The sequence below is a fragment of the Lathyrus oleraceus genome, chromosome 6, assembly GCF_024323335.1.
Source record: "Lathyrus oleraceus cultivar Zhongwan6 chromosome 6, CAAS_Psat_ZW6_1.0, whole genome shotgun sequence".
In the NCBI taxonomy this organism is placed as follows: domain Eukaryota; kingdom Viridiplantae; phylum Streptophyta; class Magnoliopsida; order Fabales; family Fabaceae; genus Lathyrus; species Lathyrus oleraceus.
The window spans coordinates 494,644,803-494,662,480 of NC_066584.1; the positions used below are offsets into that span (position 1 = coordinate 494,644,803).

Here is a 17,678-nt window from a genome sequence, read left to right on the forward strand (position 1 = left end):
ACTATATCTCCGAGTCTTACGACGAATTCGGGAATATCGTGATGCAAACAATCTCCCTCCTAGCGAAATTCTTGATTTCAAAAATCTTTTTTCTTCGATACCCGAGATGGCAGAACCAGCTCGTGCTCTTCGAGATTACGCCGCTCCATCACAAGATGAGCCGCATTCGAGTATTGCTCCACCCGCAATCGAAGCAAACAACTTCGAACTTAAACCTTCACTGTTGCAGGCAGTGCAACAGAACCAATTCTCTGGAAATCCTACCGAGGATCCAAACCTTCATTTATCCGTATTTGTCCAATACGCTGATACTGTTAAAGCTAACGGTGTCACTTCAGAGGCAATTCGACTTCGTCTTTTTCCTTTCTCGTTAAGAGATAGCGCTAGAAGATGGCTTCAATCTCTTCCTTCCAACTCAGTCACCACATGGAACGAGTTGAAGAAAGTCTTTCTTGCCCGATATTTTCCGCCAAGCAAAACAACTATGTTAAGAGCCCAGATAAATGGATTTAAACAGAAAGATAACAAGTCTCTTTTCGAAGCATGGGAAAGATACAAAGACATGATGAGACTTTGTCCACACCATGGTTTAGAAGACTGGTTAGTAATTCATACCTTCTATAATGGTCTCTTGTACAACACGAGGTTAACAATAGATGCCGCCGCAGGTGGTGCACTAATGAACAAACCTTATGCTGATGCTTACCAACTTATCGAAAGCATGGCTCAAAACCACTATCAGTGGGGAAGCGAACGAACAATGGTGGAAAAACCTCAAACGAAAACTGGCATGTACGAGATAAGTAACCTTGATCATGTTAATGCAAAAGTGGATGCTCTGGTCCAGAAAATTGAAAGTTTAAATGTATCACCTCCAGCCACCGTGGTAGCCATAACTCAGAATTGCGAAGTCTGTGGAATCCAAGGACACACTCCTGCAGATTGTCAACTCCTAACAGGAATCCAAGCGGAGCAAGTAAACTATGCTCAAGGAAGCCCCTACTCGCATACCTATAACTCAAATTGGAAGAATCATCCCAATTTTTCATATAAGAGTAATAACGCTTTATACGCACCTGGACAATCTCCAAATCAAGCCCCAACTATACCTCCGGGATATCATAAGCCGATCCCATCTACACCTAACAATAACGCCCCTAGGAAATCCAACTTGGAAATTATGATGGAAAACTTTATAGCCTCTCAACAGCAAACCAATAAAGATTTCTTAAACCAGAATGTACACACTGGCGAACAAATTAAACAACTAGCAAGTAAAGTAGATGCCCTGGCTACCCATAACAAAATGCTGGAAACGCAAATATCACAAGTAGCTCAACAACAAGCACCTACTGCTGCCCCAACTGGTACATTTCCTGGCCAACCCCAACCTAACCCGAGAAGCCACGCTCATGCAATTATACTGAGAAGTGGAACGGAAGTGGAAGGACCGTCTGATCCAAGGATAGAAAACCAAAACTCTAAAAAGTCAACTGAGGAAGAAAATAAACCTAAGGAAAAGGAAGAGAGTAATAAGGAAACCGTAGAAAAGAAGGAACCTTATGTACCTCCACCACCTTATAAACCACCTATCCCTTACCCTCAAAGGCTTATTAAAACCAAAGATGCGGGCCAATTCAAAAAATTTGTTGACCTACTAAAACAATTAAACGTCACAATTCCGTTTACAGAAGCTATTGCGCAGATGCCCTCATATGCTAAGTTCTTAAAAGAAATTCTTTCTAATAAAAGGAAACTTGAAGATAGCGAAACCGTTACACTCACCGCTGAATGTAGCGCTATAATCCAGAATATGCCCCATAAACTTAAAGACCCAGGTAGTTTCTCTATACCCTGTCACATAGGAAAATTTGTCATTGACAAAGCCTTATGCGATTTAGGAGCCGGTATTAGTGTTATACCTTTATCCATATGCAAGAGACTGGAAATGGGAGAATTAAGACCAACTAAAATGTCTGTGCAACTAGCAGATCGTTCCATCAGATATCCTGTAGGAATTCTTGAAAACGTTCCAGTGCGCATAGGTCAATTCTACATTCCAACCGATTTTATAATTATGGATATTAGAGAAGACGAAGTTACACCCATTATACTGGGAAGACCGTTCTTAGCAACTGCCGGTGCAATCATAGACGTAAAACGAGGACGACTCACCTTCGAAGTAGGAGAAGAGAAAATTGAGTTCATTCTTTCCCAATTTTTGAAAGCACCTGCAATAGAAGATACATGTTACTTCATGGATATCATCGATGAATGCATAAAAGAAACAGAGTTAGAAAAAGACAAATCATCTGACTATCTTGTAGAAGACAAACTTAACCAATGTTTAGCAATAACACCGGACCCTACGCAATGCCTTAAGAAATCAACCCTAGACCTGAAAACACTTCCCAAAAATCTGAGATATGAATTCCTAGACTTAGAACTTAAACGACCAGTGATAGTTAATGCTGACCTAGGAAGACTCGAAACAGAAAAACTCCTGCATATCTTAAGAAAATATCCAACCGCACTAGGATACAACATCACCGATCTTAAAGGAATAAGTCCTTCTATTTGTATGCACCGCATCATGCTAGAAGAAGACTGTAAAACTTCTAGGGAACACCAGAGGAGACTAAACCTGATCCTGAGTGAGGTAGTGAAGAAGGAAATAACCAAGTTATTAGAGGCAGGTATCATATATCCTATATCTGATAGCAAATGGGTTAGTCCTGTACACGTAGTACCAAAGAAAGGAGGTATAACAGTCATTGAAAATGAAAAAGGAGAAACTATAACCAAACGAATCGAATCAGGTTGGAGAATGTGCATTGACTATAGGAAACTAAACAAAGCAACCCGAAAAGATCATTTCCCTTTACCATTCATTGACCAGATGTTAGAACGATTAGCAAAACATTCTCATTTCTGTTATCTAGACGGTTACTCAGGTTTCTTTCAAATACCAATTCTTCCTGATGACCAAGAAAAGACAACATTCACATGTCCTTTTGGTACCTTCGCTTATAGACGAATGCCGTTTGGCTTGTGTAATGCTCCTGCAACCTTCCAAAGATGCATGATGGCAATATTCGCCGATTTTCTCGAAAACATCATGGAAGTATTTATGGATGACTTTTCCGTATGCGGATAAAGCTTTGAAGAATGCCTTGAAAACCTAGAAAGAGTTCTAGAGCGATGTGTAAAAGTAAACCTAGTACTTAATTGGGAAAAATGCCATTTTATGGTACAAGAAGGAATTGTTTTAGGACACATCATCTCGAACAGAGGAATTGAAGTAGACAAAGCCAAAATAGAGGTAATCGAAAACCTTCAACCTCCGAAAATTGTGAGAGAAGTACGAAGCTTCTTAGGACATGCCGGTTTTTACCGACGATTCATTAAAGACTTCTCTAAAATAACTAAACCTTTAACCAGGCTATTAATGAAGGATGCTGAATTCATATTCGACAATAAATGTTTAGAAGCATTTCAAACGCTTAAACAAGCATTGATCTCAGCACCCATAATGCAGACACCAGATTGGAACGAACCATTCGAAATAATGTGTGATGCCAGTGATTACGCTATGGATGCTGTTTTAGGACAACGAAAGGATAAAAAGCTTCACGTTATATATTACGCAAGTAGAACTCTAGATGAAGCACAAATGAATTACGCCACAACCGAGAAAGAACTTCTAGCAGTAGTGTTTGCGCTAGATAAATTTCGTTCTTACTTGGTCGGAGCCAAAATAATCATCTACACTGACCACGCTGCTATCAAATACCTCTTACCAAAAAAGGATGCTAAACCTAGACTCCTAAGGTGGATCCTGTTGCTACAAGAGTTCGATTTGGAAATCAAAGACAAGAAAGGAACTGAAAACGTAGTAGCAGATCACCTCTTTAGACTTGAGAACCTTGAACCGGAAAGAACATCAATTAACGATGATTTCTCGTACGATAAGCTTATAGCTACTTTGGGAGAAAATAACGCTGATAAACAGGTAGAAACCACCTTAGCTATATCTGTTACACCGTGGTACGCTGACCTCGTCAATTATTTAGCTGCCGGAATAGTTCCACATACTTTATCCTACCAGCAGAAGAAACGATTCTTCTATGACATAAAACACTATTAATGGGATGACCCCTTACTTTTCAAAAGAGGCCCCGATGGTATTTTCCGTCGGTGTATACCCGAGGAAGAGGTAGAAAATATAATCCAACACTGTCACTCCGCCCCTTATGGTGGACATGCAAGTACATCCAAGACCTGCTCTAAAATCCTACAAGCCGGTTTCTATTGGCCAAATATATGGAAGGATGTACATGCAACTATTAAGAAATGTGACAGATGTCAACGCACAGGAAACATATCTAGACGTGACGAGATGCCACAAAAGGGCGTTTTGGAAGTAGAGATTTTCGACGTGTGGGGAATAGACTTCATGGGACCTTTTCCATCCTCTTTCGGTAACAAATACATACTCGTGGCAGTTGACTACGTATCGAAATGGATTGAAGCTATAGCTTCTCCAACAAACGACACACGACTAGTAACTAGACTCTTTAAGAATATAATATATCCAAGGTTTGGTGTCCCAAGAATAGTAGTCAGTGATGGTGGATCGCATTTCATATCCAAGGTACTCGAAAAACTACTGCTTAAGTATGGCGTAAGACATAGAGTAGCGACACCTTACCACCCTCAAACCAGTGGGCAAGTGGAAGTGTCTAACAGAGAAATTAAACAAATATTAGAAAAAACAGTCGCCACCTCAAGGAAAGACTTGTCATTGAAATTACCAGAAGCTTTATGGGCTTACCGAACTGCTTACAAAACTCCCATAGGGACAACCCCATTTAAGCTCATTTATGGAAAATCCTGTCACCTCCCGGTAGAATTAGAACATAAAGCCTATTGGGCTATTAAAAATCTAAATTTAAACTATAAGGCCGCCGGTGAAAAGAGAATCCTTGATATAAGCGAATTAGAGGAACTCAGAAGAGACGCTTACGAAAATGCCAGAATCTACAAAGAGCGAACAAAACAATGGCATGACAAGCGCATATCAAGGAAAATCTTCAGGCAAGGCGATACAGTCCTTTTATTTAACTCTAGGCTAAAGTTATTCCCGGGAAAACTATGATCTAGATGGTCAGGTCCTTTCCAAATCACCAGAGTTTTTCCCAGTGGAGCGGTAGAAATTAAAGGCAAATCTATGGAACCGTTTACCGTAAATGGGCAACGTCTAAGACATTATCACTATGCATAAAACAATGAAGATTCACAAGTCTTACACTTAGACAAAATGCCTCCAGAACTTATAGATTATAATTGATAGTTTTTATGTCGAGCTTGCGACATTAAACAAAGCGCTTAGTAGGAGACAACCCACAAATATTTATAATTTTTTATTTCTCCCTTAATTATTCTTTCAAATTTTGTTTAGTATTCATTCTTAATTTATTTTAATTTATTAAAAAACCTTTTTCTTCTTCTTTCGGCATTTGGCCAAAATCCTGACTAAAACTATTGTTTTTCTTTTCTCTAGCTAACACTAACCTGATGGGACAAATTGATCGTATGGGTATCAAATTCAGAGGGAAAGCTCAGAAACAAAAGTTTGAGGAACTAGCCACGAGAGAGATGCTACCTAGTTTGTATGCTGATGATTGGGCAATGACTGCCCTTGGACTAAGACAAAGTGTCCTGTATTTGTTGAATCAGATTGGGTGGGAAACCTCTCCTATCCGTAGACATTTCGTCACTTACCAGAGACTAACACTAGAATTCCTTAGTTCCTTGATCTATCTACCCAGCCATGGAAAAGGAATAAGCAGAGGTTTCATCCAGTTCAGAATGTTTAACATGGAGTACCAATTTAATATTCAAGACTTTACCAACCTTTTAGGTTTCCCTACCTCCTTTGATACATTCACAGTGAGCCAAGAAGAACTTTTTGAATATAGAGAACTTGAACACTTTTGGGGAAGCTTGACTGGAAATGACGATCCCGAGGAACATGAGTTTCTCTCTGGAAACACACATAACCCGACCTTTCGCTATTTCCATAAGATCCTGACCCACACCTTATTTGGGAAGAAGCCAAACAGTACCACAGTTTCACGTGATGAACTCTTCATCATATTTTGTGCTTCCCATAACCGTCTAGTAAACGGTGCCACTTTTATGCTAGCAAATTTAGACCACCTTATCCAAGATGAACGAGCACCAATTCGAATAGGCGGTTTGATAACCATGATTGGTAATGCTATCGGATTACGTCAGCCTATGCTTGACTTAAGCCCTTTTTGTGGCATTACTATTATGAGTATACCCTTCCTCTTCAACACTATGTTTATAGCAAACCTAGGATCTGACGAGTTTGAGCTTATAATTAATAACCAAGTTCTTTGCCTATTCACCATGCCCAATCCTAGGACTAGTGTTCATAACCGCAATAACTGGCTCTACAATCTGAACGAAACCCCCTCCCCTGCTAGATCCACTGAATCCATCCAGGACTATGAGATTTGTGATGACCAGATCCCTTATGCTGAATCTGACCCTCAGACACCATCTGGTTACTATGATATTGATCCTCCTCCTCAACCTGTTCAGACCGAAGAATCGGCAATACCCGACCTTAGACATCATATGCCCGTAACTGATTATAACACTGCCATTGAAGCTTTGATGTCAGAACAAGACGTCCTCAGATAAGAGTTCGCTAACATGAGACACGAATTTCTTGGATACATGAACAGTATGACAAATCAGTTTCACGAGTTGCTATATCGTGTTAACTCCTTTGCTCCTCCGGCCAGAGATCATGCAGATGGATAGGAGTTGTTTTTCTTAGTTATTTAGTTTTAAGTTAGATTATTCATTAATATTATTTCAAATTATGTTCGTATTTGTTTCTCTTTCGCATTTTTGTTTTTTTTCTTCCAATGTTACATTATGATTATTTTATGAAGCTATTGATTTATTTTACTTTATTATAAATTATGCAATATCTATCAATAATGCTCTCTACTGTTGCTGCCTACATATCTTATTAAAGAAAAATATATTTATGCACTATTATGCAAAGTAGAATAGCATGCAAGGGAAATTTAAATAGCAGAGTAAAATAATCTGAAGCAAAGCAAACAAACAAATAATAAAAATAAATTACTATAATTATTATGAAGAAGGCAAGCAGTAACCATGCCAGAATGACTGTGTGACAAGCGTCACACAATCTATCACGGACGTCACGCCAAGTGCTTGTGACGCCCGTCACGCCCCTGTCACGAGCGTGACACCGTCTGACCATGTTAACGTTACTAGCCGTTGGGTGGCGACCGTTACACCACTTCACCTTTTTACCTTCCCCATTTATTCATATTAACCCACATTTATTTACTTTTCAACCACTTCCTTTCCAACTTCCAAACTTTTTTCCTATAAATACCCACCATACCTTTCTTCCTACATCACAACTATTCTATACAATCAAATACATTTCTTTTCTTTCCTATTACTTCTTCCAACTCATTCATCAGTATGGCGGGAAATCAAAATTTTGGAAACATCATCTTCCGATCTGAAGATGATAACTATCAAAGAGAGCAATTCGAGTGTTTCCAACAACGAGGTGTCACCTCTACCAGGTATCCTGATTCAACTTATTTACAACAACTAGGATTACTTCAAGGTATCGAGTGGATGCTCCGCCTTGCCGATCTAACCTTTCTATGCACTCATAATCAACCTACCTACCCCTCCCTAACCTTAGAATTTTTAAGTTCATATGCGTACAACACTCCTACCGGTGAAGACGAATTCTTAACCGGTACCGCAACCTTCCGTATGTTCAACACCGAATACTCCCTATCCCAAAACCAATTGAGCATCATGCTACAGTTCCCTGTAGAAGGTCAAGTCCACCCGAGAATCCCTCAGAATTCCCAGTGGAACATACACGCCTTCGACCTATTTAAGAAAATATCCGGCGTAGATACCAACAACTGGGATGTGCTCCTTGCTTCCCATATACATAACCCAACCATCCGGTACTTCATCCGTATCCTGCAAAACACAGTTTTTGGAAGACCGAACAACAACAAAGTCAACGCTAAGGAGTTATTCTTCCTTGAATGCGTTTTCGAACCGGATACTAAGGTAAACGCCGCCTCCTTCCTATTTCATCATATCCGCACCTTATGTGCTAGAGGCCGGCAACCTTTTGTAATTGGTGGATTAATCACCACCATAGAACTTGGCTTAAACCTAGGGGACCGACTCCAAACTTTAGAATCTTTACCTCCCCTATTTATGGACATAAGCTACTGTCGGTCCAGCCGCCTAATCAAGAACAAGATAGGCGGAGGGTATTATCTTATGGTGAACAACCAAGAGGTCCCAAGCGTTGTTCTACCCAACATTGCCTTAACCGATGTCACCAATCCCAACCGCCATATCTATGATCTTAATGCTCCCGAAGCTACCGAGCCTGCACAAGCAAACCCGTCCACCGACGAGTTTGAAGAAATGGAGCACGGTGATCAGATTCCTGCACAACAATCAGTCCCGCTCAACCCTTCCGATAGTGCAGCTGGTCCATCCTCACGACGTCGTCGACGAAGAAGGCCTGCAACCAATGACGACATCATGGATGCTATTGATGGTATGCAAGCACAGAATCTCGAAATGATGCAAATGATGCGCCAAATGCAACAACAACAAGAAGCGAGGAATGCCATAACCGACCAGCGGTTCACTGATTTGCTTAGCAGGTTTGACAACTTAGAAGTACATCAGCGATCACCCGGTCCAAGAACAAGAGGCGGAAGGCAGCATTGATTCCTTTTTCTTTCTTTTTGTATTTCATTTCTTTCCCTTAAAACATTGGGGACAATGTTTCATTTAAGTATGGGGGGAAAACCGTGTTCTTTCTATCCTCCCTTCTTCAAGTATGTACCTTTCTTTTCATTGTTATTTCCCTTATAAAAAAAGAAAAAATATTTCTTATAATATAGATTTATTTTAAGTTAAGTCCCTAGTGTGAAAAATTTCTATTATCTATTCCCTCAAAATTTTCATGAGCCATAACAAATATTCAACACACTCAGTAAGTATAAAGGTTGCTTATTTTATCAAACTTGAGACAAATTAAGACTAAAACTATTACCGCCCCGATACTCTAAACAAACCTCAACATGTTAGATCAGAAAGGCAGCTGTTATACAAGTCCCTGGATTTTTAACCTTATAATAACCCCGAGTAGTTTATACAAGAAGTCAGCACCATCTTAATAGCAAACTACGTGGAGGGCCGATGAATATAAGTGAATGATTCCCAAAATAAAAAAAATATAGCAGGAAATGCACTAACTAAGTTAGGTGATCCTCACCAGATCATTTAATCCAAATGTTGCAAATCATGCAAAAACATAGTACGAAAGGCCCATTATAAGTTGGTTCAGCAGGTATCTGGTACTGAACTTGGTAGGGCGGACTACGGTCCGATCCCCCGCAATTTGCAATGGACTGAATAACGATGTTATCCGACTTATGTACCAGAACTTCTAGCTAAAAGGGGATCAGAATCACTAACCGGTCACTCCACTATGTGCGCGAAACGATAAAGGACTTAATGTGATTTCACTAGAATGAAAACGGGTGAAATAAGAGTAAAAGAACCAGGCTAGCTATAATAGCATGACTCGAACTGGCTTGCATGAGGTGAGATTATCTGATGTGGTAGCGGTAGTCCTTGCTGTCGAGATTAGACTCAAGATACTTCAAAACGAAATCTACTTGCAACCTAGTACGAATTGATGTGTGTTTTGGAATTTCATCTGGCTAAATTCTTAAAACAAGTTCTATACTGTATTTTGCTTGAGGACAAGCAAAGATCTAAGTATGGGGGAGTTTGATAACATGAAATGATATAACATTCTAGGACATAATTTAATTAAATTATATTATTATTTACTTCAATTTATTTCATTTTATTCGATATTACTCGGTATTTTCTTTCTATTTATCCCAGGTAATTTATTTGAAGCACAAGTGAAAAAGGAAGAAAAGGAGGTGAAAAAAGGAATGAAAAGAAGCAAATATCAAAAGCCAAAGCTCAGCCCAAAAAGCACAGGCGCTGCACCTGTGACGAGCGTCACACAGGCTGTGGCGAGCGTCACGCTTTACCCACTTGTGTTACGAGCGTAACACATGGTGTGACGGACGTCACACCAGTCTCCTATATTTTTGGCTTCAGAGACGTTGAGGCCTATTTGTACGCCTGACCATTTGGCACGTGAAGACCCTTTTACGCGGAAGACTTTTGGAAGCAGTTACGAGAAGAGACAAATATAAATAGTAGTTTTTGGCAAACCCTCGGGACGTTCCTTTTTCTTCTTCGCCGTTTTCTCTTTTTCGCACTTTTTCTCTTCCAGCAGCATAAGTATTTTACAGCATTATTTTTACAACTTTTATATTGTTTCCTTTGCAATTTCTATTTTCTTTTTCAGCAATTACTTAATTTTTCGCACAGTAGTTTTTACACCGGAAACTATTGTGTACCTTTCACTTGATCTAACCTTACGTTAGACCCTAGATTTTTATTCCTTCAATTTTATTTTCCTGTCCGATTGAAGAATTCAAGAACAAATCCAACCGGTCAATGGTGGAGTGTTCAAGACTTCTATTTAATTACTCAGGTTCTTTAATTATAGTTTGAATTTATATATGCTTTGTTTTACTGTTTATTTATATTATCTGCCTGAGATGAAATTATTTATGCATGCTGATTATTTAGATCTGTTTAGTATGTCTGGCTAATTCATTTAGGTGTCGGTATGTAGAGTAAGCGGAACGAAGGAATCAAAACTAAGTTGGTTTAATTAAGTTTAAAATAAAATCACTCTTTTTACGGTCTCAACTTATAGGTTTAATAACAAGGTTTTTGTACGAAAGTAAAAGACATAAAGAAGTTAAAATCAATAGAACGAGAGTTTGAGTTTTTAACTGGACAGTGTAAGTTGGACATTAATTCTAGATCAGGGCGAGAGCAATTTTTAGAGTTAATTAAATTCTAATCTTTTCCAATACGTATTTTTAAAGGTTAAGTGTGAGGACGAGAGTTAAGTATTTGAACTTAATTATATAACCTAAGTCAACAGAGCGAGAGTTTGAGACAAGGGTGTTTAAACGATTAGTGTTTTCTTAAAAAGAGTTTCTACGGATTCTATTGTTTTCAAAAAGTGGTTTTTGACTTAACTAATAAGTGATAGCTACGTTAATATAAAATCATAGTTTATTCAATAGAGCGAGAGTTTGAGATAAGACTTTTAAACAATAGTGTCAACTGAAAAGATTTATTTTAAAACCAAGAAACCAACGAAGAATTGATTCCCTAATTACGACGAACTACATACCGATATCCGCTTAATTAATATTTAATTTAGATCTTATTTTTAGTTTTAACTTTTCCCCCGAACAATCAAAGTATCATCCGCCGTAGCTTTACGAAGTAACCTTAGATAACGGTATATCGATTCATAAGTCCCTGTGGGATCGATATCTTTTAAAACTACGTGATAGAACTGTGCACTTGCAGTTTGTACCCCAAATTCGACTCATAAAGTCGCGATCACCTATAATTTCCAAATCCATCATTACATTGCATGAAATCTCATCATATGATCATTTGCTCATTCATGAACATTTTGGAGGGAAATTTGGAAATTCAAAATTGGTGCATCATATGAACAAAATATCATTACATTGCTTATGAGATGATTTTGAGTGAGTTTACACCTCCATGTGGTACTGTTCACGTGTAGATTTGCCATGCACCTCACATTTTCCAATTTTTGCCATACACCTCATTTTCACTAATCATAATTAACTCATGCTTAATTCTGATTTGGATGTGATTAAGAGACCATAGATAAACCAAATCATAACAGAATTTCACAGTTTTGAACATTCTAGATCCAAAAAATTTCTTTCCCTCCATTTTTGCTCTCAATTGAAACTTCATTTTTTTCCATACAACACCTTGATTTTATTGGAGAATCATGATCAGTGAGCTTCATTGAGTATGGATTAAGCCTTGATTTGAAGAATTTGAGCCAGAATCAAGCTGTGCAAGCTCAAGAACATGAAGATGGAAATTGCAATCTGAGCTAGATCCAAGCCATCTCAAGCTTCAATTCACGCATAAAGCTTCAGTACACGAGTGATAGAGGAGATCTGGACACTTTTGGCACTTGAACCGCTTGTTTCCTCATTCTGCTCTTCAAGAGGTGTGAAATTCGAACCTCTTAATTCTCCTTTTTATGTGCATAGACTTGTAGAGCTTTGAATGCTGATTATCCTGATTTAAATTTCATGAAAAATGGTTGAGAATTGACTGAGTTATGTTGAGTTGAAAGTTTGTATGCATAAATGTTTTCGTTCGATTTGCACGATCCATGATGATTTAGACTTAAATAATGCTGGATTTGGAATGTACGTGTGATAAGCTTTCCATTGATATAATTTTTACGTGAATCTGGAAATTTTTTTGAGCGTGCTACTGTAGCACCACAGTCTTCACGAAGAAGACGGTGGAAACCACCGCTGGCCACCGCGCCTGCACAGTGTTAGGGTTTTCTCTGGTTCAGCTTGTCAATTATACTGTAGAAGCGCCCATAGCCCTTGCCTCACGCGTTCGACTCCTCGCCATGGAATTTTGAATTTTCACTTGTATTTTCCCCCATAAGTCCAAACGACTGTGTTTAAGGCTGATGCGCATACCTCCTTCGATCCTCCGCTCCAGCATTTTGTACATTTACTTCTTTAGCGCATTTCCATTTTTTTCACACACAGTTCGATTCCAGCTTCCAGCATTTTTCAAATTTACTTCATATTTTTCCATTTCCCTCCATATTATCATGTGCATGATTCATCATTTATTCATATTTTCTTCTAACTTCAAAAAATCATAACAAAATGAAAATTAATCCAATTAATTCCAAATTTTTTGCTACATGATCATGTGAATGTCTACTATTTTTTGGTTGTGATTTCCTGATTTTATCATTTCTGGAATTTTAATTGTGTTGGATTCTTTGGACATATATGCAAATGTGACATGCTTCATTCATTCTATTGTGAAATGTTCATACATTGGCCAATTGATTTGAAATTTGGTATGCTGATTCCCAACATGTTGCATGATTTTTGAGGCTTGGTTGTGCATTTTTAGCATTTTTCATCTCTATTTTAGACACATGAATGTAGGGTGTGACAATGTGTGTCACACAATTTGATGTCATACTTGTGCATTTTCATTTCTAGGTTAATTGAGTTCTGTTGATTCTAATTTTTGGCATGATGATTGTGTTTGACATGTTGCATGCACATAAAAATTTTCATGATTGTTTGATTCATTTCTGTTTTAATATGGAATTTTCATTCTTGATATCCAATTGTGTGATTTGTAATTGCCTTTGCCATATCTTGCTCATGTAATGCCTTGGCTTGATGCTTTAGACTTGGTCCTTTTTAGGACATGTTCTTACTTGTTTAAATAAGCTTCATGTTGAATAGTGGTTGCTGTTTTGACGTTGTGCTTTGCCTTTGACCCTAGGCCTTGCCCTAGGGGTTTGTACTCACAATTTGAGCTTTGTATTTCAGGTTCAAGCAATTAGCTCTAATGATTGATGCGATCTCATTACTTGAGATGCAAATTACCTTGGTTAACTAACCTTTCTATTTTGTAGGTCATTTGAATGATGAAACAATTTGAGTTGCTTGCACTTTGTACTGTGCTTGGTGTAACACTGTTGATTGGTTTTGTCTGTTTTTTGTTTATCTGTTGTGGTTACTAATTGACTAGCCTTTTGTACAGGTACTTTAGCCGCTTTAGCTCATTATTTGAGCTTTGCTTTGCTTGTGGTTGGCATACCACTTAGGTAACTTCTTTAACTCCATGTAGTATGGAAGCCCTGTCGTTTCTGTTTGGCAGGCATTTGGCTGAAGTCCTCCTTAAGAGGCAATGACTGTGTTTGTTTACTTTTGTGCCATGTAATTCAAGTCCTCCTAAGTGAAGAGGCAATTGGCAGATAAAAGGGATTTGCAATCAATCCCCTGCTATTCAGTTGAGTCTTTCATCTTGCTCGCACTACGTGCTGATGCATTTGAATAAACACCCAAGATCATTGTATAGAGTCAGTCATGTGGAATAGAGTTCCTCATTCTGGACTCCCACACCTTCTTTGATTAAAGCTCACCCCGGCCAGGGTTAAGAGCTACGAGGTCTAACCCTCATCTCCCATTTCATCTGCTCACCCTGACGGTCAATGTCAGTGGTTAAGAGCACCTCAGACACCCCTTCCAGTATTTGGCTTGTTTGTCAAGGTCGATATGACCCCTTGACTAAAGCCCAGCCTTGTATGAGCCTCTTGGTTGTGTATAGAGTGTGATAATTGATTGCTTGTTTGCTTATTTGTGCATCATTCATATGTTTGCTCTGCATTTGTTATGTGTTTTCTTTTGAGGAGTCAGATGTAAGACCATTGATTGGCTATCTGTTTCCTGTTCCTCTTGGGGAGCTGGATATAAGACCATTGATTGGCACTCCATTTCCTATCTTGTTTCTTTTTGTGGAGTCAGGTGTAAGACCATTGATTGGCTATCTGTTTCCTATGTTGTTTTGTGGAGTTAGATGTAAGACCATTGATTGGCTATCTGTTTCCCATGTTGCTTTGTGGAGTTGGACGTAAGACCATTTATTGGCACTCCGTTTCCCATTTGTTTTTGGAGTTGGATGTAAGACCATTTATTGGCAATCCATTTCCAGTTTTGTTGCTCCTTGAGCTTGCTTACTTGCTTATTGCTTTGTTGCCTATTCCAAAGGATGGTACTTGGTTGGATCATCTACATATGATCTCAAGAGAGGAATTCCTAATGAAGTTTTGCTCCTCATCCCCACCTTTTGTTTCCTTACAACCTCCACTTGCATTTTAACCCAAACCAGAAAACTTTGGCGCAAACATTTTCACTTGTTTTCAAAAACTAGAAACCTAGGCCTTAAGCCTCTGATTTTCAAACTTCATTTTCACTAGTACTCATTGTGAATGAACTTTAATGTCAACTTTGACTTCATTTTTTTGTGAATACTTCTAATTGATTAATTTCACCCACTCAATTGCTTTTGTGGCCTTTGTCCACTTCTTAATCAAGTTTTCATGCATTAGCCATAGATCTGAATTATCTTAGTGGTTGATGTAAATCTCACCACATCCTTAGTGATTGAATTGTAAGACTTCCATGCTTATTATAGGGTTAACCCCTCACTAGTATGTCGAAGCTATTCTCACATGGTGGATTGTTGACTCAGGTCGAGTGTTCTCCCTTTGATAATGAAAGACCTTAAGGCTTTTGTTTAAAATCAACCCACGCACTTTTTGGAAATCTTTTAGCCGAACTACGGCGTTTTGATCCTTATCTTTCATGAAAAGGTACGTAGGCAATGGGTTCATCCATCCAAACACAAAAATAATAAAAATTGTACATTCTTCTCTCATCTCTTCAATCAATGTTTGCACAAAATAATTTCATAAACAAATAATTCTACAACAAGTTGTGAAAAGAGGTTCCCTAGGAGTACCTAGGATGTTGTGGGTGCCTAACACCTTCCTACAACATAATTACCCCCTTACCCATATCTCTGTACCCTTTTATTAGTTTTCTTTGTAAAACTTCTTAGGCTTTTGTTCGCTTTCTAGACATTCCTTTGGATAAATAGAAGTGCGGTGGCGACTCTATCTTTGTGTGCTTTGCTTTTGATTTAGTCAATAAATCTAAAGGTAACGAATACACCGCTACAGAAAAGTGGCGACTTCATTGGGGATAATTGTCTTCCTAATGGGTTTGCCTAGTTTTCACACTTGTTGTATTATCTGTATATGACATATTTTTGGTGTAATTTGGGATTACTGTACTGATTGTAATGATTGATTTGCTTGATATATCAATTGCCTACTTGTTTGGTGATCTCTGTGAGATGAGTTCTATACCCGAACTCGAGTGCACCCTATGATAGGAGAATGGCATAGTCTCGTCGACTTGTGTGGAGTTATTCCTTAGCAAGTCGACTTGCGAGCCCATTCACTTGGTGGAGGTCATGTTGGGATCATAATGTCACACAAGTTATTTGTGGTTAGGCATTATATTTCCAATATGTGTCGTAGAAGCCAAGGACCTTAGTTTACCGAGCCCATCTTGGCCTATTTTTAGGACGTAGTGCGGAGGTCGTTCAAATGTTAGATTTGATGCGATTGTTACACGATACTACACTCATAAGAGTCTCTCTTGAGAATATTTTTGGAATACGAGTATTCGTTCCTCCGATAATATTCGAAAGATGGGATGATGACTATGGGAACCTCTGATAGAACATGCTCGGCAGGTTTAAACCCTAGTACACTCCCTTTGGGTGGTTCTTAACCGAGACTCCATGCTCGTGACTCACAACAAACCCGTGATTCATGGTTGATCCGTTCAACTATCGTTAATATCAATGGAACTTGGGTGTTGATAAGGTGAAAACCATAATCCACCAAAATGGATGATTGATATTAAGGATGGTTGAACCGTTCGTATATCGTTAATATCAATGGAACTTGGGTGTTGATAAGGTGAAAGCCATAATCCACCAAAATGGATGATTGATATTAAGGATAATACGAACTATCCCATGACCTTTGTCTGGTGTGCTTTCCTTGATCCTTGAGTGTGATTGTTGCATTCATGCATTCATGCATTCATCTGCATCCATATCATCAGAAAAAGAAAATTTTCAAGGAACTTAAGGGGTTTATTTGCAAAATTTTCAGATATGGAAAGACAAAAAAGGCATACAAAGAAGTACAACTTTAGACAACCCGATCTGAAAGAGTTAAGGAATCTAACATCTTATGTACTAGATCCCTTGGGTTTCAAAGCTCGTTATGGGAAGCTTCTGCCTCTTCTGACTACTCAGGTTGACGAAGGATTGATGGGTACTTTGGTGCAGTTCTATGATCCTCTGTATCATTGCTTCTCTTTTCCAGACTTTCAGCTGTTGCCTACCCTTGAGGAGTATGCTCATCTTGTGGGTATTCCGATTCTGGATCAGGTGTCGTTCAGTGGCTTGGAGAGTATTCCTACTTCTCAAGAGATAGCTGACATGTTGCACATAGATGAATCCTTAGTTAAAGCTCGTATGACTACTAAAGGTGGAATTCAAGGTCTTCCTTCTGAGTTCCTCATCGCTCAAGCTACCATTTATGGGAAGGCCATGAGTGAGGATGCCTTTGAAGCCATATTTGTGCTTCTCATCTATGGATTGGTATTGTTCCCCAACATCGACAAATTTGTGGATGTGAACGCTATTAGGATCTTCTCTGCTCTTAATCCCGTTCTGAATCTGTTGGGTGATACTTATTTCTCTTTGCATCCGAGGAATGCAAAGGGTGGTGGCGCTATTGTGTGCTGTTTGCCTCTGTTGTATAAGTGGTTTATTTCTCACTTACCTCAGACGGTCGCTTTCAAGGAGAACAAGGGATTTCTACGGTGGTCCACGAGACTCATGTCTCTCACTAATGATGATATCTCTTGGTATGATTGTGCATATGACGGTGTCCA

General features: G+C 38.8%; 1 non-coding gene across 1 annotated transcript; it reads right to left on the bottom strand.

Moving 5' to 3' along the window:
• Positions 1–484: 484 nt before the first annotated feature.
• On the bottom strand, positions 485–591 carry LOC127098937 (small nucleolar RNA R71). Its single transcript, XR_007793620.1, has one exon. It is a non-coding gene; the product is annotated as a small nucleolar RNA R71 (small nucleolar RNA).
• Positions 592–17,678: the final 17,087 nt, after the last annotated feature.